The sequence below is a fragment of the Balaenoptera acutorostrata genome, chromosome 12 (assembly GCF_949987535.1).
Source record: "Balaenoptera acutorostrata chromosome 12, mBalAcu1.1, whole genome shotgun sequence".
NCBI classification, from domain to species: Eukaryota; Metazoa; Chordata; class Mammalia; order Artiodactyla; family Balaenopteridae; genus Balaenoptera; species Balaenoptera acutorostrata.
The window spans coordinates 270589-293064 of NC_080075.1; the positions used below are offsets into that span (position 1 = coordinate 270589).

General features: G+C 44.2%; 1 long non-coding RNA gene across 1 annotated transcript; it reads right to left on the reverse strand.

Annotated features, from left to right (window-relative positions):
- Positions 1-11397: 11397 nt before the first annotated feature.
- On the reverse strand, positions 11398-21974 carry LOC130709327 (uncharacterized). Its single transcript, XR_009009843.1, has 3 exons — positions 21847-21974; positions 11859-11995; positions 11398-11544 (listed from the first exon to the last, which is right to left on the reverse strand). It is a non-coding gene; the product is annotated as an uncharacterized LOC130709327 (long non-coding RNA).
- Positions 21975-22476: the final 502 nt, after the last annotated feature.

Genomic DNA, 22476 nt, shown 5'->3' on the forward strand with positions numbered 1-22476 from the left:
CCCTAAACCTAACCCCTACCCTAACCCTAACGCGTACCCTAATCCTAACCCGTACCCTAAACCGAGCCCTAACCCTAACACTAACCCTAACCCTAACCCTAACCCATACCCTACGCCCTACCCGAACCACGCCCCGAACCCGTACCCTAAGCCGTACCCTAACCCTCAATCTAACCCTAACCCTAACCTACCCTTGACTGCTTCTGCCTCCAATAGATTTCCTAAGCACTAGTGTTTTAAGGAACAGGTTAAAAAGAGAATCCTAATGTGATTTCTTGATAATGGGTGTGTTCCTTATCTTCTCCTCGTGTCTAAACTCTTCTCCATGGCTGGACCCCCAAATAATATTCCTTTACGTGCTAAGGGGTATCTAGAGAGTGGGATAGGTTTAATAACTACCCTCACCCTAATGCGTACCCTAACCCTAACCCCTACCCTAACCCTAACGCGTACCCTAATCCTAACCCGTACCCTAAACCGAGCCCTAACCCTAACACTAGCCCTAACCCTAACCCTAACCCATACCCTACGCCCTACCGGAACCCCTCCCCGAACCCGTACCCTAAGCCGTACCCTAAACCTCACCCTAACCCTAACCCTAACCCTAAGCTACCCTTGACTGCTTCTGCCTCCAATAGATTTCCTAAGCACTAGTGTTTTAAGGAACAGGTTAAAAAGAGAATCCTAATGTGATTTCGTGATAATGGGTGTGTTCCTTATCTTCTCCTAATGTATAAACTCTTCTCCATGGCTGGACCCCCAAATAATATTCCTTTACGTGCTAAGGGGTATCTAGAGAGAGGGAGAGGTTTAATAACTACCCTCACCCTATCGCGTACCCTAACCCTAACCCCTACCCTAACCCTAACGCGTACCCTAATCCTAACCCGTACCCTAAACCGAGCCCTAACCCTAACACTAACCCTAACCCTAACCCTAACCCATACCCTACGCCCTACCCGAACCACGCCCCGAACCCGTACCCTAAGCCGTACCCTAACCCTCAATCTAACCCTAACCCTCACCCTAAGCTACCCTTGACTGCTTCTGCCTCCAATAGATTTCCTAAGCACTAGTGTTTTAAGGAACAGGTTAAAAAGAGAATCCTAATGTGATTTCGTGATAAAGGGTGTGTTCCTTATCTTCTCCTAATGTCTAAACTCTTCTCCATGGCTGGACCCCCAAATAATATTCCTTTACGTGCTAAGGGGTATCTAGAGAGAGGGAGAGGTTTAATAACTACCCTCACCCTAACGCGTACCCTAACCCTAACCCCTACCCTAACCCTAACGCGTACCCTAATCCTAACCCGTACCCTAAACCGAGCCCTAACCCTAACACTAACCCTAACCCTAACCCTAACCCATACCCTACGCCCTACCCGAACCACGCCCCGAACCCGTACCCTAAGCCGTACCCTAACCCTCAATCTAACCCTAACCCTCACCCTAAGCTACCCTTGACTGCTTCTGCCTCCAATAGATTTCCTAAGCACTAGTGTTTTAAGGAACAGGTTTAAAAGAGAATCCTAATGTGATTTCTTGATAATGGGTGTGTTCCTTATCTTCTCCTCGTGTCTAAACTCTTCTCCATGGCTGGACCCCCAAATAATATTCCTTTACGTGCTAAGGGGTATCTAGAGAGTGGGATAGGTTTAATAACTACCCTCACCCTAATGCGTACCCTAACCCTAACCCCTACCCTAACCCTAACGCGTACCCTAATCCTAACCCGTACCCTAAACCGAGCCCTAACCCTAACACTAGCCCTAACCCTAACCCTAAACCATACCCTACGCCCTACCCGAACCCCTCCCCGAACCCGTACCCTAAGCAGTACCCTAACCCTCACCCTAACCCTAACCCTAACCCTAAGCTACCCTTGACTGCTTCTGCCTCCAATAGATTTCCTAAGCACTAGTGTTTTAAGGAACAGGTTAAAAAGAGAATCCTAATGTGATTTCGTGATAATGGGTGTGTTCCTTATCTTCTCCTAATGTCTAAACTCTTCTCCATGGCTGGACCCCCAAATAATATTCCTTTACGTGCTAAGGGGTATCTAGAGAGAGGGAGAGGTTTAATAACTACCCTCACCCTAACGCGTACCCTAACCCTAACCTCTACCCTAACCCTAACGCGTACCCTAATCCTAACCCGTACCCTAAACCGAGCCCTAACCCTAACACTAACCCTAACCCTAACCCTAACCCATACCCTACGCCCTACCCGAACCACGCCCCGAACCCGTACCCTAAGCCGTACCCTAACCCTCAATCTAACCCTAACCCTCACCCTAAGCTACCCTTGACTGCTTCTGCCTCCAATAGATTTCCTAAGCACTAGTGTTTTAAGGAACAGGTTAAAAAGAGAATCCTAATGTGATTTCGTGATAATGGGTGTGTTCCTGATCTTCTCCTAGTGTCTAAACTCTTCTCCATGGCTGGACCCCCAAATAATATTCCTTTACGTGCTAAGGGGTATCTAGAGAGTGGGATAAGTTTAATAACTACCCTAACCCTAATGCGTACCCTAACCCTAACCCCTACCCTAACCCTAACGCGTACCCTAATCCTAACCCGTACCCTAAACCGAGCCCTAACCCTAACACTAGCCCTAACCCTAACCCTAACCCATACCCTACGCCCTACCCGAACCCCTCCCCGAACCCGTACCCTAAGCCATACCCTAACCCTCACCCTAACCCTAACCCTAACCCTAACCTACCCTTGACTGCTTCTGCCTCCAATAGATTTCCTAAGCACTAGTGTTTTAAGGAACAGGTTAAAAAGAGAATCCTAATGTGATTTCTTAAAAATGGGTGTGTTCCTTATCTTCTCCTCGTGTCTAAACTCTTCACCATGGCTGGACCCCCAAATAATATTCCTTTACGTGCTACGGGGTATCTAGAGAGTGGGATAGGTTTAATAACTACCCTCACCCTAATGCGTACCCTAACCCTAACCCCTACCCTAACCCTAACGCGTACCCTAATCCTAACCCGTACCCTAAACCGAGCCCTAACCCTAACTCTAGCCCTAACCCTAACCCTAACCCATACCCTACGCCCTACCAGAACCCCTCCCCGAACCCATACCCTAAGCCGTGCCCTAACCCTAACCCTAAGCTACCCTTGACTGCTTCTGCCTCCAATAGATTTCCTAAGCACTAGTGTTTTAAGGAACAAGTTAAAAAGAGAATCCTAATGTGATTTCTTGATAATGGGTGTGTTCATTATCTTCTCCTAGTGTCTAAACTCTTCTCCATGGCTGGACCCCCAAATAATATTCCTTTACGTGCTAAGGGAAATCTAGAGAGTGGGATAGGTTTAATAACTACCCTCACCCTAATGCGTACCCTAACCCTAACCCCTACCCTAACCCTAACGCGTACCCTAATCCTAACCCGTACCCTAAACCGAGCCCTAACCCTAACACTAACCCTAACCCTAACCCTAACCCATACCCTACGCCCTACCCGAACCACGCCCCGAACCCGTACCCTAAGCCGTACCCTAACCCTCAATCTAACCCTAACCCTAACCCTAAGCTACCCGTGACTGCTTCTGCCTCCAATAGATTTCCTAAGCACTAGTGTTTTAAGGAACAGGTTAAAAAGAGAATCCTAATGTGATTTCTTGATAATGGGTGTGTTCATTATCTTCTCCTAGAGTCTAAACTCTTCTCCATGGCTGGACCCCCAAATAATATTCCTTTACGTGCTAAGGGAAATCTAGAGAGTGGGATAGGTTTAATAACTACCCTCACCCTAATGCGTACCCTAACCCTAACCCCTACCCTAACCCTAACGCGTACCCTAATCCTAACCCGTACCCTAAACCGAGCCCTAACCCTAACACTAGCCCTAACCCTAACCCTAACCCATACCCTACGCCCTACCCGAACCCCTCCCCGGACCCGTACCCTAAGCCATACCCTAACCCTCACCCTAACCCTAACCCTAACCTACCCTTGACTGCTTCTGCCTCCCATAGATTTCCTAAGCACTAGTGTTTTAAGGAACAGGTTAAAAAGAGAATCCTAATGTGATTTCTTGATAATGGGTGTGTTCCTTATCTTCTCCTCGTGTCTAAACTCTTCTCCATGGCTGGACCCCCAAATAATATTCCTTTACGTGCTAAGGGGTATCTGGAGAGTGGGATAGGTTTAATAACTACCCTCACCCTAATGCGTACCCTAACCCTAACCCCTACCCTAACCCTAACGCGTACCCTAATCCTAACCCGTACCCTAAACCGAGCCCTAACCCTAACACTAGCCCTAACCCTAACCCTAACCCATACCCTACGCCCTACCGGAACCCCTCCCCGAACCCGTACCCTAAGCCGTACCCTAAACCTCACCCTAACCCTAACCCTAACCCTAAGCTACCCTTGACTGCTTCTGCCTCCAATAGATTTCCTAAGCACTAGTGTTTTAAGGAACAGGTTAAAAAGAGAATCCTAATGTGATTTCTTGATAATGGGTGTGTTCCTTATCTTCTCCTCGTGTCTAAACTCTTCTCCATGGCTGGACCCCCAAATAATATTCCTTTACGTGCTAAGGGGTATCTAGAGAGTGGGATAGGTTTAATAACTACCCTCACCCTAATGCGTACCCTAACCCTAACCCCTACCCTAACCCTAACGCGTATCCTAATCCTAACCCGTACCCTAAACCGAGCCCTAACCCTAACACTAGCGCTAACCCTAACCCTAAACCATACCCTACGCCCTACCCGAACCCCTCCCCGAACCCGTACCCTAAGCAGTACCCTAACCCTCACCCTAACCCTAACCCTCACCCTAACCTACCCTTGACTGCTTCTGCCTCCAATAGATTTCCTAAGCACTAGTGTTTTAAGGAACAGGTTAAAAAGAGAATCCTAATGTGATTTCTTAATAATGGGTGTGTTCCTTATCTTCTCCTCGTGTCTAAACTCTTCACCATGGCTGGACCCGCAAATAATATTCCTTTACGTGCTAAGGGAAATCTAGAGAGTGGGATAGGTTTAATAACTACCCTCACCCTAATGCGTACCCTAACCCTAACCCCTACCCTAACCCTAAAGCATACCCTAATCCTAACCCGTACCCTAAACCGAGCCCTAACCCTAACACTAACCCTAACCGTAACCCTAACCCATACCCTACGCCCTACCCGAACCACGCCCCGAACCCGTACCCTAAGCCGTACCCTAACCCTCAATCTAACCCTAACCCTAACCCTAAGCTACCGTGACTGCTTCTGCCTCCAATAGATTTCCTAAGCACTAGTGTTTTAAGGAACAGGTTAAAAAGAGAATCCTAATGTGATTTCTTGATAATGGGTGTGTTCATTATCTTCTCCTAGAGTCTAAACTCTTCTCCATGGCTGGACCCCCAAATAATATTCCTTTACGTGCTAAGGGAAATCTAGAGAGTGGGATAGGTTTAATAACTACCCTCACCCTAATGCGTACCCTAACCCTAACCCCTACCCTAACCCTAACGCGTACCCTAATCCTAACCCGTACCCTAAACCGAGCCCTAACCCTAACACTAGCCCTAACCCTAACCCTAACCCATACCCTACGCCCTACCCGAACCCCTCCCCGAACCCGTACCCTAAGCCATACCCTAACCCTCACCCTAACCCTAACCCTAACCTACCCTTGACTGCTTCTGCCTCCAATAGATTTCCTAAGCACTAGTGTTTTAAGGAACAGGTTAAAAAGAGAATCCTAATGTGATTTCTTGATAATGGGTGTGTTCCTTATCTTCTCCTCGTGTCTAAACTCTTCTCCATGGCTGGACCCCCAAATAATATTCCTTTACGTGCTAAGGGGTATCTAGAGAGTGGGATAGGTTTAATAACTACCCTCACCCTAATGCGTACCCTAACCCTAACCCCTACCCTAACCCTAACGCGTACCCTAATCCTAACCCGTACCCTAAACCGAGCCCTAACCCTAACACTAGCCCTAACCCTAACCCTAAAACATACCCTACGCCCTACCCGAACCCCTCCCCGAACCCGTACCCTAAGCCATACCCTAACCCTCACCCTAACCCTAACCCTAACCTACCCTTGACTGCTTCTGCCTCCAATAGATTTCCTAAGCACTAGTGTTTTAAGGAACAGGTTAAAAAGAGAATCCTAATGTGATTTCTTGATAATGGGTGTGTTCCTTATCTTCTCCTCGTGTCAAAACTCTTCTCCATGGCTGGACCCCCAAATAATATTCCTTTACGTGCTAAGGGGTATCTAGAGAGTGGGATAGGTTTAATAACTACCCTCACCCTAATGCGTACCCTAACCCTAACCCCTACCCTAACCCTAACGCGTACCCTAATCCTAACCCGTACCCTCAACCGAGCCCTAACCCTAACCCTAACCCTAACCCATACGCTACACCCTAACCGAACCCCTCCCCGAACCCGTACCCTAAGCCATACCCCAACCCTCACCCTAACCCTAACCCTAACCCTAAGCTACCCTTGACTGCTTCTGCCTCCACTAGAGTTCCTAAGCACTAGTGGTTTAAGGAACAAGTTAAAAAGAGAATCCTAATGTGATTTCTTGATAATGGGTGTGTTCCTTATCTTTTCCTAGTGTCTAAACTCTTCTCCATGGCTGGCCCCCCAAATAATATTCTCTTACGTGCTAAGGGGTAATTAGAGAGTGGGATAGGTTTAATAACTACCCTCACCCTAACGCGTACCCTAACCCTAACCCCTACCCTAACCCTAACGCGTACCCTAATCCTAACCCGTACCTTAAACCGAGCCCTAACCCTAACACTAACCCTAACCCTAACCCTAAACCATACCCTACACCCTAACCGAACACCTCCCCGAACCCCTACCCTACCCGTACCCTAACCCTCACCCTAACCCTAACCCTAACCCTAAGCTACCCTTGACTGCTTCTGCCTCCAATAGATTTCCTAAGCACTAGTGTTTTAAGGAACAGGTTAAAAAGAGAATCCTAATGTGATTTCTTGATAATGGGTGTGTTCCTTATCTTCTCCTAGTGTCTAAACTCTTCTCCATGGCTGGACCCCCAAATAATATTCCCTTACGTGCTAAGGGTTATCTAGAGAGTGGGATAGGTTTAATAACTACCCTCACCCTAAAGCGTACCCTAACCCTAACCCCTACCCTAACCCTAACGCGTACCCTAATCCTAACCCGTACCTTAAACCGAGCCCTAACCCTAACACTAACCCTAACCCTAACCCATACCCTACGCCCTACCCGAATCCCTCCCCGAACCCGTACCCTAAGCCGTACCATAACCCTCACCCTCACCCTAACCCTAACCCTAAGCTACCCTTGACTGCTTCTGCCTCCAATAGATTTCCTAAGCACTAGTGTTTTAAGGAACAGGTTAAAAAGAGAATCCTAATGTGATTTCTTGATAATGGGTGTGTTCCTTATCTTATCCTAGTGTCTAAACTCTTCTCCATGGCTGGACCCCCAAATAATATTCCTTTACGTGCTAAGGGGTATCTAGAGAGTGGGATAGATTTAATAACTACCCTAACCCTAACGCGTACCCTAACCCTAACCCCTACCCTAACCCTAACGCGTACCCTAATCCTAACCCATACCTTAAACCGAGCCCTAACACTAACCCTAACCCTAACCCTAAACCATACCCTACGCCCTACCCGAACCCCTCACCGAACCCGTAACCTAAGCCGTACCCGAACCCTCACCCTAACCCTAACCCTAAGCTACCCTTGACTGCTTCTGCCTCCAATAGATTTCCTAAGCACTAGTGTTTTAAGGAACAGGTTAAAAAGAGAATCCTAATGTGATTTCTTGATAATGGGTGTGTTCCTTATCTTCTCCTAGTGTCTAAACTCTTCTCCATGGCTGGACCCCCAAATAATATTCCTTTACGTGCTAAGGGGTATATAGAGTGTGGGATAGGTTTAATAACTACCCTCACCCTTATGCGTACCCTAACCCTATCCCCTACCCTAACCCTAACACTAACCCTATCCCTAACCCTAACCCATTCCCTACACCCTACCCGAACCCCTCCCCGAACCCGTACCCTAAGCCGTACCCTAACCCTCACTCTAACCCTAACCCTAACCCTAAGCTACCCTTGACTGCTTCTGCCTCCAATAGATTTCCTAAGCACTAGTGTTTTAAGGAACTGGTTAAAAAGAGAATCCTAATGTGATTTCTTGATAATGGGTGTGTTCCTTTTCTTCTCCTAGTGTCTAAACACTTCTCCATGGCTGGACCCCCAAATAATATTCCTTTACGTGATAAGGGGTATCTAGAGAGTGGGATAGGTTTAATAACTACCCTAACCCTAACGCGTACCCTAACCCTAACCCTAACCCTAACCCTAACCCTAACCCTAACCCTAACCCTAACCCTAACCCTAACCCTAACCCTAACCCCTACCCTAACCATAACGCGTACCCTAAACCGAGCCCTAACCCTAACATTAACCCTAACCCTAACCCTAACCCATACCCTACGCCCTACCTGAACCCCTCCCCGAACCGGTACCCTAAGCCGTACCCTAACCCTCACCCTAACCCTAACCCTAACCCTAAGCTACCCTTGACTGCTTCTGCCTCCAATAGATTTCCTAAGCACTAGTGTTTTAAGGAACAGGTTAAAAAGAGAATCCTAATGTGATTTCGTGATAATGGGTGTGTTCCTTATCTTCTCCTAGTGTCTAAACTCTTCTCCATGGCTGGACCCCCAAATAATATTACTTTACGTGCTAAGGGGTATCTAGAGAGTGGGATAGGTTTAATAACTACCCTCACCCTAACGCGTACCCTAACCCTAACCCCTACCCTAACCCTAACGCGTACCCTAATCCTAACCCGTACCCTAAACCGAGCCCTAACCCTAACACTAACCCTAACCCTAACCCATACCCTACACGATACCCGAACCCCTCCCCGAACCCGTACCCTTAGCCGTACCCTAACCCTCACCCTAACCCAAACCCTAACCCTAAGCTACCCTTGACTGTTTCTGCCTCCAGTAGATTTCCTAAGCACTAGTGTTTTAAGGAACAGGTTAAAAAGAGAATCCTAATGTGATTTCTTGATAATGGGTGTGTTCCTTATCTTCTCCTAGTGTCTAAACTCTTCTTCATGGCTGGACTCCCAAATAATATTCCTTTACGTGCTAAGTGGTATCTAGAAAGTGGGATAGGTTTAATAACTTGCCTCACCCTAACGCGTAACCTAACCCGAACCCCTACCCTAACCCTAACGCGTACCCTAATCCTAACCCGTACCCTCAACCGAGCCCTAACCCTAACCCTAACCCTAACCCATACGCTACACCCTACCCGAACCCCTCCCCGAACCCGTACCCTAAGCCATACCCCAACCCTCACCCTAACCCTAACCCTAACCCTAAGCTACCCTTGACTGCTTCTGCCTCCACTAGAGTTCCTAAGCACTAGTGGTTTAAGGAACAAGTTAAAAAGAGAATCCTAATGTGATTTCGTGATAATGGGTGTGTTCCTTATCTTTTCCTAGTGTCTAAACTCTTCTCCATGGCTGGCCCCCCAAATAATATTCTCTTACGTGCTAAGGGGTAATTAGAGAGTGGGATAGGTTTAATAACTACCCTCACCCTAACGCGTACCCTAACCCTAACCCCTACCCTAACCCTAACGCGTACCCTAATCCTAACCCGTACCTTAAACCGAGCCCTAACCCTAACACTAACCCTAACCCTAACCCTAAACCATACCCTACACCCTAATCGAACACCTCCCCGAACCCCTACCCTACCCGTACCCTAACCCTCACCCTAACCCTAACCCTAACCCTAAGCTACCCTTGACTGCTTCTGCCTCCAATAGATTTCCTAAGCACTAGTGTTTTAAGGAACAGGTTAAAAAGAGAATCCTAATGTGATTTCTTGATAATGGGTGTGTTCCTTATCTCCTCCTAGTGTCTAAACACTTCTCCATGGCTGGACCCCCAAATAATATTCCTTTACGTGCTAAGGGCTATCTAGAGAGTGGGATAGGTTTAATAACTACCCTAACACTAAACCCTACCCTAAACCTAACCCTAACCCGTACCTTAAACCGAGCCCTAACCCTAACACTAACCCTAACCCTAACCCATACCCTACGCCGTACCCGAAACCCTCCCCGAACCGTACACTAAGCCGTACCCTAACCCTCACCCTATCCCTAACAATAACCCTAAGCTACCCTTGACTGCTTCTGCCTCCAATAGATTTCCTAGGCACTAGTGTTTTAAGGAACAGGTTAAAAAGAGAATCCTAATGTGATTTCTTGATAATGGGTGTGTTCCTTATCTTATCCTAGTGTCTAAACTCTTCTCCATGGCTGGACCTCCAAATAATATTCCTTTACGTGCTAAGGGGTATCTAGAGAGTGGGATAGGTTTAATAACTACCCTAACCCTAATGCGTACCCTAACCCTCTCCCGTACCCTAACCCTAACACCTACCCTAATCCTAACCGATACCCTAAACCGAGCCCTAACCCTAAAACTAACCGTAACCCTAACCCATACCCTACGCCATACCCGAACCCGTACCCGAACCCGTACCCTAAGCCGTACCCTGACCCTAACCCTAACCCTAACCCTAAGCTACTCTTGACTGCTTCTGTCTCCAATAGATTTCCTAAGCACTAGTGTTTTAAGGAACAGGTTTAAAAGCATGTATTAAAGTATGTAAAAAGTATGTATGAAACTATTAAAATATGAAAAATATGTATATTTGTATGTATATATATATATATGAATCACTTTGCTGTACAGCAGAAATGAACACAATATTGTAAGTCAACTATACTTCAGTATCAATTAATTTGAAGGCACTTTTATAAATTTTGCCTTATTTCTCTTTTCCTTTCATCCTGGGAAATATGTATAACAGAAACTAACCTGGATTTCTCCAGGATGAATTCATATCACACAGAACTTTAATTGTTGAGCAAACCATTAATACCAGTTACAGCATGGGATGTCCTGATCCAATATGAAGTTTGTAAACCTTGTATCAAGCCTGCAGAATGCACTAAATTTGGAAATTCAAACTGCAATGAAGCCAACTATCCCATGACTTCTCCACAACTAGTTATACAATATCAATTGGAAACCATATACCATCAAATGAATGTAGACAGAGACAACTATAGCCTTCCTTTTTTTCCTTTTAGATGAAGACGGTATTTAAGGTGATGTCTTGGGCCGTTTCAGGTTGTTACTCAATTTCCTGGGTATATCCCATGCACACAGGAGGTACACATGTTAGTTAACTTGTTTGTGCAACTATATGAAGGTAGTTAATACCACAAAACTGTATACGTATAAAGAATTAAATGTTAAAGTCATGGTTTGTATTTTTAATGACAATGAAAAAATGTGTAGTGCTGATATTTGTTACAAAAATGAACATTAAAAACATTCTTAGTGAAAAAAAGCCATACAGAAAAGGCAACCTAGATCCCATGCTCATCTTGTCTGCTTCAAATCCATCAAGGCTGTCCAAATGAGGGGGAAACTCAGTAATGGTTTCAGAAAAAGAAAACTGGATCAGGATGGAAAAAGACATTTTCATACAGTTGGGACAACAGGTGAAAGTTGAAGTGGGGCTGAGTATTAAATTATAATGTAGACATCAGGATTTCCTCACTTAGGGGTTATGTGCTGGTTCCTTGGGCAAAACACACTGAGCATTTTGTGTGAGGTGGCAAATGTGAGTACTTTTGGCCATTACTGAAACTTTTCTGTACATTTTAAATTACTGGTAAGTAAATTACTTTTCTAGACAACCGTGTCAGTATCATGCCAGAAAATCAGACAAGACAGACATCAAATTTTGTTATAGAGGCCAAGACTTACCCAGACCAAGTTCAACCAAAGTTGTGATACTTATTTCCCTTGTAGGAGTCCACATGGTATTAAGAGGCACCGTGGGAAGAGTATATTAGTAGCTACCATCTCTTGGGTCCTGTGGATTACCTGGGGTGCAGTAGAAACTGTGAGATTTTAGTATTGCAATTTTTCACATTACTTCAAAAAATATGTTAAAAAATAAATTCAGTAAAGTTGCAAAATATGGAATCAATATACACAAATCAGTTTTGTTTCTATACACTAATAATGAACACCAACAAGAAAAATTAAGAAAACAATCCCATTTTCAATTCCATCAAAAAGAACAAACTATTTAGGAATAAATTTAACCAAGGGCATGAAAGACCTATACTCAGAAAACTATAAAGCACTGACAAAGAAATTGAAGACACAATAGAAAACAATATTCCATGCTCATGCATCAGAAAAATTAAACATTATTAAAATGTTTATTCTATCCAAAGCCATCAACAAACAGTGCCAGGAAAACTAGACACCAGACCCCAAAGAACGACACTGGTCACCATCTACACTGCACATAAAACTAACTAAAAGTGCACAGTATTCCACATTAAACCCTTTCTCTCCTGAGTCCCCTGAAGAAGCACCCCACCCACCCAGCAGTCAGCTGCACGGGAAGATTCTCCACACTTGCTCGTTTTTTCCTCACCAGTGGTTCCTGAGAAAACCCAGCTGTTGTCAGTGTGGACAATGCCTCATGGTCCAGAAGCCTAAGCCCTGACAGGAGACAAAGCTCCTGTCTGCTTGTCACAGAGCAAAGTCTGTGGGCAGGGTGCACCTGTGCCCCCAGGGTCAGACAGGTGGGTTCGGCGCCCCCTGTGGGACGTCAGAGAAGTGCCGGGAGTGCCGCACTCACAAACCCAGAGGCCTCATCCGGAAGGAAGTTCTGCTGTATATACTAAGTTTGGAAATCCAAACTGAAATGGAGCCAAGTATCTCACTGTATCTTCTCAAAAGATGGTTAAGGAGCAATTAATTACAAACCATATGTAATGAAATGAATTTAGACACAAACTTTACAACTTAAACCAAAATTCACTCAAAATTGCCCATAGACAAATTTAAATTACCAAACTATAAAAAATCCTAGAAAAAAAAGATAATCTACATGACTTTGGGTCTGGTGACCTTATTCAGAAAACCGGAAGACAAACCACAAACTGCAAGAAACTATTTCCAAAGCACATATCTGATAAAGGATTTGTACTCAAATTATGCCAACGCCATTAAAATTTGGTGAAGATTGAAACACACACCTGGCCCAAGAAGATAAACAGGCAGTAAATAAGCATACAAGAATATACTCAAGATGCTGGTGGAATGCATGTACAACCAACTTTGGAAGACAGTTTGGCAATTTTTTCCAAATCTAAAAAGTCTCACCTTAGGATCCAAGAAGTGTACCTCTTGTATTTAGACAACTGCTTTGAAAAACTGTGTTCAAACCCAAACTAGCATCAAGTAATGTACAGCAGCTCTATTCATAATAGCTAAAAACTTAAAGATATCAGGATGTCCTTCTGTAGGTGAATTCATAAGCAAATTAGGGCACATTCATGTCAAGGAGAGCAGAATACACCACCCCAAAATATGCCTATTTGACAAAAGGATTATTTTGGACTGATTAATAAGAAAGAGCAGACCCAGGAGAATCTTTCAAAGCCAAGTAGAAAATGCCCTTTTATGAGGTAAATTTACATTTATTAAGGATATCTCCATTTGTAAGGGTTTGTCCCTCTCTGGACCAGGAATTGAATGATGACTAAATATCAAGAAAAGCTTGTTGGGACTTCCCTGCTGGTCCAGTGGCTAAGGCTCCATGCTCCCAATGCAGGGGGCCAGGGTTCAACTCCTGGTCATGGAACTAGATCCCGCATGCTGCAACTAAGAGCCCACATGCCGCAACTAAAGATTCCACAGGCCGCAACTAAGACCCGGCACAGCCAAATAAATAAATGTTTTTTTTTATAAAAAAAAAAAAAACCTTGTCAACGAAATAGGCCTGGATGTAAATCTGTGTAACAACCATACCCTTGTTTACTGTGCTTTGCCTAATAACCTCCTTTAAATGGCTTCTTCCATTCCCTAACATCTTTCTTTTGTTCTCAGCAGAAGATAGCATTTAAGGTAACGGCTTGGGCCAATTCAGGGAGTGACTCAGTTTTCCTAGGTATCTTTCAAGTATACAGGAGGTATGCATGGTATATATTAAACTTCTGATTGTTTTCTCTAGTTCCTCTCTTTTTCATTACAAGGGAGATCTCAATAAAGAACATAGAAGGGTAGAGGGAAAATTATTTTTCCTCTAATATACATGCAATGCAATAGTATTCAGAGATATAAAGGAATGGACCATAAACCCGTGCAAAAAAAAATAGATACATCTAACTTACATTGTTAAGTGAAAGAATCCAGTCTGAAGTGCTACACACTGTATGGCCTCATTTATATGACATTCTAGAAAAGGCAAAACTGACATGGTAAACAATGTATAGAATATGTGGTTGAAATAGTCCATATGATACTTTAGTGGTGAATACCTGTCACTATGCATTTGTCTATACCCACAGGTTTTTACAACCCAACAAGTAAATTACAATCTATTCAAACTTAGCTGCTTAGGATATGGGAGTGTCAAAGACTGGAATACAGAATGTAACAAAGAATCTGAATCAGAAATGTATGAAGAAACTCACTGTTGGTAGTGGGACAAATGGGTTGACCTAAGTTAACTTTGGAAATGTACAGAATCTATAGGCCAAAGACAAAATGTGTCATACATACACAGTGGACTCTATGTTCTTTCCATGAGGGGTAGTAGCTAATACTACTGAAACTACTATATCAGTAATTGAATGGAACAAGCACTGAATTTAATAAATGACAAATGGTGGAAGCCAGGTTTCTTACCACTGGAGTGGGATGTTACAGTCAAACAAAGGGAGAAGTTTACAATATCCATGTCATAACAGATCCGGTTGGAGATATCAGTATAAACTCTCTTTAGCCTGCACATAGTTCCACATGGAAATCTTTATAATTATGTGTGTATGCATAGGCTGAGATACTTGCATGTATTTCCATGCACTGTCAGCTGAGCATATTTAGCTCCCACATGTACGTTTTTAATACCATTCTCTAATAAAAGGAACAAGGGCTCTTTGAAGAAAGGGCTGATATTAGGACTGAGACAGTAAATATATGAAGCAGGATAATCTTAAAATATCAGAAAGTAAAGAAGTACCAAAAATTTTAAAAACCCACAAAAGGAAAATTATGTAAAATGAAAACAGGAGCAAATGGAAAAAACGCTCAACCGCCAAAGCAAGAATTAACTAAGCAGTCTTATAATGTAGCACTGGATTATAACCAAAAGTTTACAATAATTATCCATGTGCCCAAACTGGTAAAAATAAATTACATAGTTTTTGATGAACGGTGTTAAAAAGAAATCTCCTATGCAGAAAGCTTCTAAACAATTTATATAGCCACTCAGCTGTCCATCAAGGATGTGAAGCTAACCCCTCTCTCCTCAAGTGTGGGTTCTGCATTATGACTTCCTCCTAAATAAGACACACAGGATGGACATGGGAAAAAATTAACTTCACTGTGGGAACACTTGACAAACACTACCTCAGCTAGGTGACCAAAGTTGAGAATATAAGTGAGAAGTTCCCTTGAGAGCCTGTCCTCTTGACATACAGTGAAGAGGAAGCACTTCACCTCTGTGATCTGCTTTTTCAAAGCCAAGTCTAAGCACAACAAAAACACCAAGCAAATCCCAGTGCCCAGCAGTCTATAAAATACCTGACCAGTCCTCCTCCACACTGTCAAGGTCATGAAAACAAGGAGAGTCTGAGCACCTGTCAAAGCCCAGAAGAGACTAAATAGATATGATGACCCCATGTCCTTTGAGATCCTGGAACAAGGAAAGGTATAACAAAGGGAACATGAATAGGGACTTCAGTTAATAATAGAGTATCAATATTTGTTCATTATTTGTCATGATTCTGTAGAAAATTAGACAGGAAAAATTAAACGTCAAATAAGAGAAACCTACTGTAACAAACTGGAAATCTAGAAGAAACGGGTGATTTCTTTGTAAAAACACATTACCAAAATGAACACTAAATTAAGGAAAATACAAAAAGACCAATTAATCACTGAGGAACCTCTTCCGCATACTGGTTATCCTATCACTGTTCCAGGGTTTCCCTCTCCCGGGACAGGGAAGGAACAGGGGCAGAGCTGTTTGGCAGCTCCACTAATATCTGGTCCCACCCAGAATCTTCATCTCCCCCAGCCATGCCTACCCAGTGAGGACACCTGAGGAAGGATCAGGGATTATTGATTCAGATGTATCAACTACGAATTTTTCTTTTCCCAACGACTGGACACACTTACTGAAGTAAAATAAGTTAGTATTTATTGTAAGGGTAGAAATAAATTAATACTTGCAAGTGGCAAGTTAAAGAAGGGGTTTGGACCTGGTAGGTCCAGTGGCTCACACTATCTCAGTGTGACCTTGCTTCTCTCCAAAACTTTGTCCTGCTCAGTGCCTTTGGGGGACCCCATTCACAGGCACAGGCTCTCTCATTGCCCTTGGGCCAACAGCAATTCTAGGCTGAAAACCACTCACCATCCATTTTCCAAGAAAGAGTTTCTCCTTTTCTTGGGCTCCAAGAAAGTCATGGTTTTAAATGCCTTTGATCTGGCTTGGGTTGCATTCTCATCCTTGACCCATCACCAGAAGATGGAAAATGGGACTGACTAGATGTGGGTTGTAAACCCATCTTCAAGCTGGGTGGAACATGAGGTCATCCTTCTGCAACTGTTTGGACTGGAAGCAGGTGAGATGTAATTCCCAAAGGAAAACTGAGGCACTTGGGCCTGAGAACAGATGCTGGCTGGCAGAAAGCAACAGATTCTAAGTCAATGACAGCTCACTGCACAGCACAGAATCTGACACAAAAGGAAGAAAGGGGTTCAACTCAGGGTCAGGGGCTGCAGCTACTCATCCAGTGCTCTTACTGTCCTCCCAAGACTGCAAGAAGTTCTTTCACTTGCTGACAAGTCAGGATCGTTGGTGGTGGTAAACTCAAGTCTCTTTCCTTGGGCATCAGGTCCTCACATCTCAGAGGTGGGCCCAAAACAGCCCATGTGCCCTCAGAAGACACACAGACCTCATTCCTGCCCCTGAAAGGTGGGAGCCCTTGAGTTATGCCATCTCCCTGGCCATATTAATTGCCCATACCTGAAAAACAATACTGCTCATTTTCCACTTTCTTCTCTCTCCTTTACTAAGAGGAAGAAACCAAATGCTAGGGTGGTAAGGAAACTCTTGTGCAATGATGTAATGGGAGGCTCAAGAATTATTCCAAGCCATGGAACCCATAATTGGCAGGCTTTCTAGAGGCCACATGGATGCATATGGCTCTCCAAGACAATGCAGTCTCAGTGTGAACCTCCCATTGTGAGGTCCAGGTGCTCCCATATCTTTGATTCTTAATGAATATGAATGTCAAAAGTTTCTAACGACTGAAAGGACAAAGGATTTCAGGGCCATGGTCTCCTGTATGGTTGTTGTGTCAGGGACACATTCCAATGTTTAGAGGATTATTACTTCTCTTGGCAGCCTATGAGGCTGTGAGGGGGAGGCCTTTTTCTCAACCACATGGATGTTGGTAGTTGAAACTTCTCAAAGGAATGTCTACACTGCCTAGGTAGCTGTTGAATTGCCCGGCATCCTGGTCAGCTCCGTAACTGTACATGAGGGCCTGACCATGCCCAGGCTGGACTGAGCTAGAGGACCACAGATGCCTGCCTGGATAGTCAGAGGTCAAGGGCTGTCCTGCCTGAGACCTGATCGTCTATTCATGCCCACTCAGATGGGACAAAGGATGCCTCCAGTGCCAGGAGGGCCCCACCAGCCCTTAAGAAGGCAGCATCTGGGGGCTGGCAGGTCACTGCACTCAGTCCTGTATAAATCCACACATGTCCACTGAGTGCCCTGCTGTCTGGGCTGTGCTGGAACCTGGGGCTGCCCAGGCAGAGTAGGGCCAGCATCCACCCTTCCCAGGTAGGAGGGCAGAAGGAAACCATGCATGACTTCTGACACTCTCCCCAATCCTTGACAGAGGTTGAGTTGGGTAAGAAACAGTCCGAGACAAGAACAGACATTTCATTCTTCTCTCAGAGCCCAGGACTGAGGGAAGGGAGGCCAGATAAACAGTTATTGACCTCAGCTCCCTGACTCCTGTCTGACCCTGAGCAAGTCCTATCCATTCTGGAGGCTTCAGAGAGAAGGAGAGGGGAGGGCAATGAGGGCCAATTGTGCTTAAACATAACTCTAACCTTTACCCTAAGAACCCTAACTTCTAACCTTAACCCCCTAACAACCCTAGCCCCAGACCCCTAGACCCTCGCCCCTGACCCCTAAACTCTAATCCCCGACCCTGACCCTTTAACCACAACCCTCTACCATGACTCTCCAACAATGACCCATAACCCTAAACCATGGCCCCTGAACCCTCACACTGACTCAACCCAAGACCTAAAGCCTGGCCTAGTGGGTGCCGAGGGATGACTGTATGAACTCTCAAATAAACCAAGGAATTAAATCTTCTTGACCATGAATTTAGCAATGGTTTCTTAGATTTGACAGTAAAGCATAAGAAATGAAAGGAAAAAATAGACAAATTGGATTTCCTCAAAATTACAAACCTTTGTGCATCAAAAGAGGCTATCCAGAAAGTAAAAAGACGGCCCACAGAATGGAAGACAATATTGGCACGTTGTATATCTGATAAGACTCTTTACCTAGAATATACCCAGGACTTTTACAACTCATCAACAAAAAGACAAACAATAAAATTTTTGAAACAGACAAATGGCTTGCATGGACTGCTCTTCAGGCAAGACATACAAATGGTCAAGAAGGACAGGAAAAGATGTCAAACATCAGTAGTCATGATGAAAATGCAAATTAAAGCCACGATGTGATGCCCCTTCGCACACACTAGAATAAAAATAAATTTTTAAATATATAAATAAAAATAACAAATGTTGGCAACAATGTAGAGAAATTAGAAACCTTAAAAGTTACTTGTGGAGATGTACAATGGTGCAGTCTATATGTACAAAACTTTAGCATTTACTCAAAAATACAAAATATAATTACCATATGGTTCAACAACTCCACTCCTAGACATATTCCCAAAAAATTGAAAACAGGTGTTCAAACAAAAACTTGTTCACCAATTATTCATAGCAGCACTGTTCACAGTAGCCCAAGGTAGAAAAGATTTAAATGTCCATCAGCAGGTAAACAGATAAGCAAAATAAGGTAGACACATAAGCTGCATTATTCTGTCATATAAAGGAATAAAGTAAAATTATACAGCCGCTGTGGAAAACTGTATGGTGGCTCCTCAAAAACATGGAAAATGTATGATCCCTTGATTCCACTCCAGGGTGTACACCCAAAATATTAGAAAGCAAGGACTGGAACAGATATCTGTACCCCATATTCATAGCAACATTATTCACAATAGCCAAAAGGTGGGAGCAACACAACACATCCTTCAACAGATGAATGGATAAGTACAGTGTAGTATATACACAATGGAATATGGCTCAACCTTTAAAACTAAGGTAATTCTCACACATACTACAATGTGATGAACCTTGAAGTTATTATGCTAAGTGAAACAAGCCAGACACAGAAAGGACAAACGTTCTATGATTCCACTAGTATGAGGTATCCAGATAAGTCAAATTCAAAGACAAAGTAGAATAAGGTTGCCAGAGGTTGAGGTGAGTTAGTGTTTAATGGCTATGGTTTCACGTGGGGAAAATAAAGTTCTGGAGATGGATGGTGAGGATATTTTTACAACAATGTGAATGTAGTTAACGCCATAGCACTGTACACTTAAAAATGGTTTAAATGGGTCTTCCCTCGTGGCACAGTGGTTAAGAATCCGCCTGCCAATGCAGGGGACACGGGTTCAAGCGCTGGTCCTGGAAGATCCCGCATGCCGTGGAGCAACTAAGCCCATGCGCCACAAATACTGACCCTGCGCTCTAGAGCCCGTGCTCCGCAAGAGAAGCCACCGCAATGAGAAGCCTGCACACAGCAACTAAGAGTAGCCCCCGCTCGCCGCAACTAGAGAAAGCCTGCACACAGCAACAAACACCCGACACAGCCAAAAAATAAAATAAAATAAATTTTTTTAAAAAGCTTTAAAAAATGGTTTAAGTGGTAAATGTTATGTGTTTTAATCACAATGGGAAAATGAATGAAATAATGATCAATGTTACAATGTGGATAAACATTGAAAACATCCTAAGTGAAAGAAGCCATACAGAAAAACCACCCAGATCATGCTCATCTTGTACACTTTAAATCCAGCAAGGTTTTTAAAGTGAGGAAAAGCCCCAGTGATGGTTCCAAGAAAAGAAAACTGGATTCGAATGGAAAAATACGTTTCCACAAAGCTGGGGCAGCTGGTGAAAGTTGAAGCAGGTCTGGGGATAGGATTATAATGTGGAAACCATAATCATTCCCCATTTTGGGGTTATGTGCTGGTTCCCTGGGAGAGTGGCCCTCCCACTCTCACAGGGTAAAACAAACTGGTGTATTTTGTGAGTGTGGAAACTTGATACTGCTATTTGAGGTTTTTTATACACTTGAAATTTACTAGAAAATAAAGTGCTTATCAAACAACCATGTCGTACCACGCCAGAAATACAGACATCAAACTTTGTTATAGAGGCCAAGCTCTACCCAGATCCAGCTCACCCACAGTGGTGATGCCAATCACCCTTGTAGGAGTCCACATACTACAAGAGGCACCGTGGGAAGATTATATTGGGAGCCACTATGTCCTGGGTGCTGTGGATGACCTAGATGTAGTTGAAACAGTGGGATTTCTGAATTCTAGTTTTCCACATTCAACCAACAAAAAACTGTTACAACTAAAAAATGAATTCAGTAAAGCTGCAGGATACAAAAGAAAGAAAAATCAATGCACAAAAATCATTTGTGATTCTATACACTGATAATGAACCATCAGAAAAAGAATTTTAAAAAAATCCCACTTACAATTGCATCCAAAAAGATAACTAGGAGTAAATTTAACCAAGGACGTGAAGGACCTGCACAATGAAAACTGGAAGACACTGATAAAGGAAACTGAACAGACAAAAATAAATGGAAAGATACCCCGTGCTCATGGGTAAAAAGAATAGTGTGAAAATATGCATTCTAAGGTGGGACTTCCCTGGCCGTCCAGGGGTTGGGACTCTGCGCTCCCACTGCAGGGGGCACAGGTTCGATCCCTGGCTGGGGAACTAAGATCCCGCATCCTGCATGCCACATGGTGTGGCCCCAAAATTTTTTTTAATTTTAAAAAATATGAATTCTAGCCAAATTAATGTACACATTCAACACAATCCCTACCAAAAGTCTAAAGACACTTTCCATAGAAACAGAACAAACAATCTTAAGATGTGTGTGGAACCACAAAGGACCCAGAAGAGCCAAAGCCACCCTGAGGAAGGAGAACGGGCTGGAGGCATCTCGCTCCCTGACTTCACACTTCATTACGAAGCTACATTCCCCCAAAAGTGTGGAATTGGCACAAAAACAGGCGCACAGACCAGAGGAACAGAGCAGAGAGCCCAGGAACCAACCTACAGGTATGTGATCAGTTAATTCACAAGCAAGGAGCCAAGAACATACACCAGGGAAAGGACAGTCCCCTCAATGAACGGTGCTGGGAAAACCGGACGCCACTCGCCAAAGAACAACACTGCACTCTGTCTACACCACACACAAAAGCGGCCAAAAACCCAGTTTTCCACATCAAGCCCTTCCTCTCCTGGGTCCTCTGAAGACAGACACCCTCAGCGGTCAGCAACGCACAGGAACCTTCTCCCCACATTTCCTCACCTTTTCCCTCAGTGGTGTCACCTCCCGGCAGGTCCTGAGGAGACCAGGCTCCTCTCAGCATGAACTGGACCCCACAGTGTCCCAAAGCTGAAGCCTCAGGGGGTCCTGAGGAGACCCGGCTTCCGTTAGTGTGGACTCGACCCCAGCTTGTCCTGAAGCCCAGCCGTCAGTGTGGATGCAACCCGCGTGTCCCAGAAGCCAAAGCCCCAGTGGGTCCTGAGGAGACAGGGCTCCTCTAAGCATGAACGTGAACAGCATGATCTGAACAGACATCCCGCCATGAAAAGATATACAGATGGTAAAAATCATACAGAAACAAGCTCAACATCATATACCATTAGGGAATTACAAATTAAAATCATGAGATATCACAGCATACCTATTTAGCACTGCTAAACTCCAAAAATATGAAAATACCAATTGCTAGAGGATGAGGAACAAAAGGAGCTCTCCTTCATAGCTGGGGGGATGCATGTGCAGCCACTTTGTAAGACAATTTGGCAGTTTTTTCCAAAACTAAACAAGTCTCACGTTGGGATCCAACAATCATGCTTCCAGTATTCAGGCAGCTGCTTTGAAAATCTATGTCCAAATGCAAACAAGGATGCAATTATGCACAGCAGCACTTTC